Source organism: Nicotiana tomentosiformis, chromosome 6, assembly GCF_000390325.3.
Source record: "Nicotiana tomentosiformis chromosome 6, ASM39032v3, whole genome shotgun sequence".
In the NCBI taxonomy this organism is placed as follows: domain Eukaryota; kingdom Viridiplantae; phylum Streptophyta; class Magnoliopsida; order Solanales; family Solanaceae; genus Nicotiana; species Nicotiana tomentosiformis.
In genome coordinates, this window is record NC_090817.1 from 76,823,737 (window position 1) to 76,829,841 (window position 6,105).

Consider the following 6,105-nt stretch of genomic DNA (forward strand, 5'->3'; position numbering starts at 1 on the left):
GATGTCTCAAATGAGACGACCTAGCCGGTCGGGTCGTGATCGGACTACGTGTAAGAATACAGTGGTATTGTGAATTATGGTATATTGGCACTAAAAATCACCCAACCTAATAACATGGCAATTGACTTGAAAACTTATGTGATACTTAACTTGACGTTTTATTATTATTTGAAGCTCTTAATGAATTCTTGATTATTCTCCCTTGTATCATTATTTATTCTATCGATATGGTGTTTAGTTTTATATACTAGTACTATTCGACAATACTAACGTCCCTTTTCCCGGGGGCTCTACATCATTATATGGATGCAGGTGATTCCATAGCAGGCAATGTTGATCAGCGATAGTGGTACATCCTCTTTCCAACAGACTTGGTGAGCCCCACTTCATCCCGAGGTCATGTATTGTATCTTTTGTTCATATTATTATCACGTTTTGAGGTATAGCCGGGGCCTTGTTGCTGACACTATCATAACTCTCTTTTATATCTCTTAGAGGCTCCGTAGACACTATGTGGGTTGTACATGGGTGTTAGAAAAGTAAAACAGATTATATTGTGTTTTGATCTTTTGTTTTACTTGAATCATAAGAATGTGTGTATTTTTGGACTTTAAAATGAAGTAACCAATGAGACGATTTAGTATTGTATATATGATTTTCCTACTGTCTAATTAATGAAATCATGTCTTCTCTTAATCATGGGTGAGTTGGGTAGAAAGTATCTAACATGCTTGGTCGACCGGGTTCACTCGATTGAGCGTCGGTTGCACTTCCCGAGATTAGGGCGTGACATTAGCCAAGGCGCGAGAAAGGAAGGTGCATGACTTGGACCAAGTGCATCAAGGACGAAGAAGGTAGAGTTTTGTTGGATGAGGGGCTTATCCGTCAGAGATGGCAGACCTATTTTCATAGTCTCTTGAACGAAGAGCGGGACATGAGCATTGTACTGGGTGATTTGGAACTCTTCGGTAGTCGTTGTGACTTTGGTTTTTGTAGGCAGATTAGAGTTGATGAAGTTGAGGGGGTTATGCATATGATGAGCAAGGGCAAAGCAACCGGGCCAGATGAAATCCCTGTAGAGTTTTAGAATAGTGCGGCAAGTAAGGCTTGAGTGGCTTACTAGGTTATTTAATGTCATGTTCATAACGAAGAAGATGTACGAAGAGGGGAGGTGGAGCACGATAGTTCCTGTATACAAGAACAAGGGTGATACCCAAAATTGCAATAACTATGGGGGTATCAAGCTACTTAGCCATACTATGAAAGTCTGGGAGAGAGTGGTAGAGCTAAGGGTGAGGAGAAGTGTGTCTATTTCCTACAATCAGTTTGGGTTTATGATGGGGCGTTCGACTACAGAAGCTATCCACCTTGTTAGGAGATTGATGGAGCAGTATAGGGAGAGAAAGAAGGACTTGCATATGGTCTTCATCTAGTTAGAAAAAGGCATATGATAAAGTCCCGAGAAAGGTTTTGTGGAGATGTTTGGAGGCTAGAGGTGTACATGTTGTATGCGTTAGGTTGATTAAGGACATTTATGATGGAGTAAAGACTCGAGTGAGGACGGTGGGTAGGGACTCGAACCATTTTTTGGTAATGATGGGGTTGCATCAGGGGTCGGCACTAAACCCTTTTTTGTTTGCTCTAGTGATGGACATACTAACGCGCCACATCCAAGGGGATGTGCCATGGTGCATGCTATTTGTAGATGATATTGTATTGGTTGACGATACGCGAGACGGTATGAACGCGCAATTAGAGGTATGGAGGCAGACCCTAGAATCTAAAGGTTTCAAGTTGAGCAGGACCAAGACAGAATACTTGGAGTGTAACTTCGGTGGTGAGACTCAAGAAGGGGAAGGGGAAGTGAGGCTGGTCTCATAGGTCATCCCTAGGAGAGGGAGTTTTAAGTACCTCGAGTCTATTATTCAGGGGATGGGGAGATCGATGAAGATGTCACACATCGTATTGGGGCGGGATGGATGAAATGGAGACTCGCTTCCGGTATTTTATGTGACAAGAAGGTTCCACCAAAATTTAAGGGTAAGTTCTACAGAGTGGTGGTCAGACCAACGATGTTGTATGGGGAAGAGTGTTGGCCAGTCAAGATTGCTCATGTCCATAAGATGAAAGTAGCAGAGATGAGGATGTTGAGATGGATGTGCGGTCACACCAGGTTAGATAAGATCAAAAATGAGGTTATTCATGACAAGGTTAGTGTGGCCCCTATTAAGGACAAGATGCGGGAAGCACGACTTAGGTGGTTTGGTACTGTGATGAGGAGGAGCACAGATGCCCCGGTGAGGAGGTGTGAGAGATTGACATTGGAGGGCCTACGCAGAGGTAGAGGTAGGCCAAAGAAGAGGTGGGGAGAGGTGATTAAGCAAGACAAGATGCAGCTTCAGCTGACCGAGGACATGGCCCTTGATAGGAAGGTATGGAGGTCGAGGATTAGGGTAGTAGAGCAGGTAGTCTAGAGTGTTCATAACAGTAGTATTGGCACACAGTCTTGCTTTCTGTTGGTAGTAGGATTTATGACTAACCATTGTTTCTTTGATTGTTGATCACATTACTGTCTTGTTGTTTTTATTCTGTTTTTATATGGCTTTTTGGTACTGTCGATCCTTGTCTATATTTTCATTAATATGGTGCATATTCTTTCCTAAGCCGAGGGTCTATTGGAAATAGCCTCTCTATCCTCACATGGTAGGAGTAAGGTCTGCGAACACACTACCTTCCCCAAACCCAACGATGTGGGATAATACTAGGTATTATGTTGTTGTTGTTGTTTCCCAGATTTGGTTAGGAAATTAGTTTAATAGCTAAATTATGAACTTTGAGCATATATTTATTAGTTTATACGACTTTTGGTTAGTTTTGGAGACGAGCCTGATTAAGGACTTGGAATCAAGGTAAGTTTCTTTCCTAACCTTATAAGAGGGAACTTATCCCCTTAGGTGTATTAATTATTGTGTTCCACTTGTTGTAGGGAGCTATGTAAGCACGGGGTGACGAGAGTATGTACGTAGCTATATTCATGATATTCCAGGTAGACTTAGATTCACATCATGCCTTTAATTGTGCTATATATGCCTATCCTATGTATTAATTTTCTTTATTATGACGGAGATTGAGCATTTTAATAAGGATACCGACTTACGCTCTTACTTTGGAAAAAACAATTGGGAAATATCTGATAAACTATAGATCTGTGTATTCTCATCTCGCATGTTTTTCCAAGAGAGAGGTAAGTTTCTCTACTCTTGTGGGACCGGGTCTTTCGCCTCGGCAGTGAAATAATTACTCTTATGGGATCTGGCCGTTCGCCTCGACAGTATGGTAATAGTACTCTTATGGGATCGGATCGTTCACCTCGGCAGTATGGTAATACTATTCTTATGGGATCGGGTCTTTTGCCTCGACAATACTGAGTACTACTATTCCTATGGGATCGGGCCGTTCGCCTCGGCAGCTTCGTGCTTCATATTTGAGACTTGATTTGGTTTGGTAATAATTGAGTTAGCACCTTCAAGGCTGGTTATGCTGCATTTAGTGATTTGATATAGACTCATGTGTAGAATTACTGTAATTACTTTTATTTAATTCATTGCTACTTGTTGTACACTCACCACGTCTACTTTATGTATCTCTTTTACTGTTTGTCCTCTAGTAAGTGTCAAGTCCACCCCTTGTCACTACTTCTTCGAGGTTAGACTAGATACTTACTGGGTACACATTGTTTTTCGTACTCATGCTACACTTTTGCACTGAATGTGCATGTACTGAGATAGGTACTACCAGTGGTCACGCAGCCATGTAGCCGCACTTCTACCGATATTTAGTGGTGAGCTGCTTGCCTTGCTACAATCTTCAGCACCGGATTCTCCCTCTACCTTGTTTATTATTTCTATCTATTACCATTCAGACAATTATTGTATTAGTTTTGTATACTCTCTAGATTGCTCATGCACTTGTAGCACTCGGGTTTGGGGACTTTTAGCAATTATGTACTATTGTACTTATCATTACTATCACTACAGTGGATGTATTCATACAGACTGGTATTTTGTTGAGAAAAGAGCATGTATGGTTGCATGAGATCTTACTTATTTCGTTCTTTTAAAAAGGAAACTTTTGTTTTAAATGCTAAAAAAGCAATTAAATTGTAGGTTCACTTGTGGGCTTGCCTAACGGCGGTGTTAGGTTCTATCGCTACCTATTATGAATTTTGGGTCATGATAGCTCGGTATTAGAGCTTTAGGTTCACATAGGTCTCATGAGTCATGAGCAGGCCGAGTAGAGTCTTGTGGATCGGTGAGGCGACGTCTGTTACATATCTTCGAGAGGCTATAGGGTGTTAGACAACTTCTCCTTGATCATCTCCTATCCTGCAGTTGCTATTGTGCTAAGTATGTTTCTATTGATCTCTCACAGATGGTAAGAACGAGCGCGGTGGATGTACCATGCGGTGGGGGAGCGGCTCCCCTCGTTGCTAGAGGCTGTGGGAGGGCTCCAGCTCCTGTCAAAGGATGAGGGCATCCTAGAGTTGCTCCCGTTGTACCACCAGTAGATCCAGTGGAGGACCCTGTCATTGAGGACAAGGATGAGGCATCTGCAGCTGAGCCAACCCCAGCAGATTTCATGACTGCACCGGGATTCCTGGAGTTCATGGGATATATACTGCGGTTCATAGACTCTATGACACAGGCTGGTTTATTTCCCGCAGACCCAGCCATATCTCAAGCGAGAGGGGAGCACAGACCCCTACCGCCCAGGCTCCAGGTAACTCCGCTATCATTTATCAAACGATAGATGCACTACCTGCGGGCGGGCCCTATCCAATTACAAGGTTGTGCTAGAGTCTGTACCAGTCACGACCGTTGATCAGCAGAAGCAGCTAGACAGATGGATTAGACTTCACCCCCCTAACTTTAGGGTGAGCGGTCAGAGGACCCTTAGGATTTCATTGACTGATGCAAGGATAGGCTACATAACATGGGGATATTGGAGTCCAACGGGGTAGACTTCACCACCTTTCAGCTTGAGGGCAAGGCCCGCAGATGGTGGTAGGCTTACCTATTTAGCAGGTCAGTAGGTTCACCTCCCTTGACTTGGAATCCATTTACACATCTGTTCTTGGAGAAGTACATATCACCTTCAGAGAGAGAGGTTTCGAGGTTAGTTTGAGTGACACCGTCAGGGTCATATGTCTGTGACCAACTACGACATGAGATTCACTGACTTGTCTCGCAGTGGAGCTATTATACTCCCGCAGACGCAGATATGATACGGAGGTTCATTACAGGTCTGCACGCTAAGATTCAGGTTTCTATGGCGCGTGAAGCAGAGATAAGGAATCCCTTTCATCAGGTTGTGGATATAGCTCGGAGGATCGAGAGCATTCGCAAACGCAATAGAGAGTTTACGCTGAGGCACAAGTGGCCCCGTTAGTTTGAAGGATTCGGTGGCACCCCACCTAGGGGAGGAGGTCAGTTCATGACGGGTCAGTCTAGCAGGACCATGCAGTCAGCACCATCGCCTGCTCGGAGTGCTCCAACACGACCTTACTTCAGTTCCATTCTAGGGAGTACTTACCGTCCGCCAGTTATTCAGGGTTCCTCCAGTGAGTATTTAGGCCATTAGGGTAAGACTTCAGTTCAGCAGTCCATCGCTCTGAGGGGTTGCTTTGAGTGCGGGGATCTTAACCACGTGAAGAGGTTTTGTCCCAGACTTCAGGGCAAGGCCAAGCAGCATGATCATCAGTCCATGATTACCGCACCAGCTACCACACCACCCGCCAAGCTGGCCATAGACGGAGGGCAGATGTGTTAAGGTCGCCCTAGAGGTAGAGGCTAGTCAGGTGGTGCTCCGACTAGATCCTATGCTTTCCCCACATGCCAGAGGCAGTCGCCTCTGATGTAGTGATCACAAGTACTATTTCTGTCTTCCATAGGGATCGCGTGAACTATTCTACGATCACATAGGGTAAATTTTTGGCAGTGGAAATGTGTGCTTCACGATCGCGGGACTTAGGCTGCAATCACATAGAAGAAATGACTGGGCAAAGAGTTTAAGTTCTGAAAATGGGACTTCGTCCCATTTTTCCAT

General features: G+C 44.2%; 1 pseudogene; it reads left to right on the forward strand.

Annotated features, from left to right (window-relative positions):
* Positions 1-1,596: 1,596 nt before the first annotated feature.
* On the forward strand, positions 1,597-4,530 carry LOC138894242 (uncharacterized; annotated as a pseudogene).
* Positions 4,531-6,105: the final 1,575 nt, after the last annotated feature.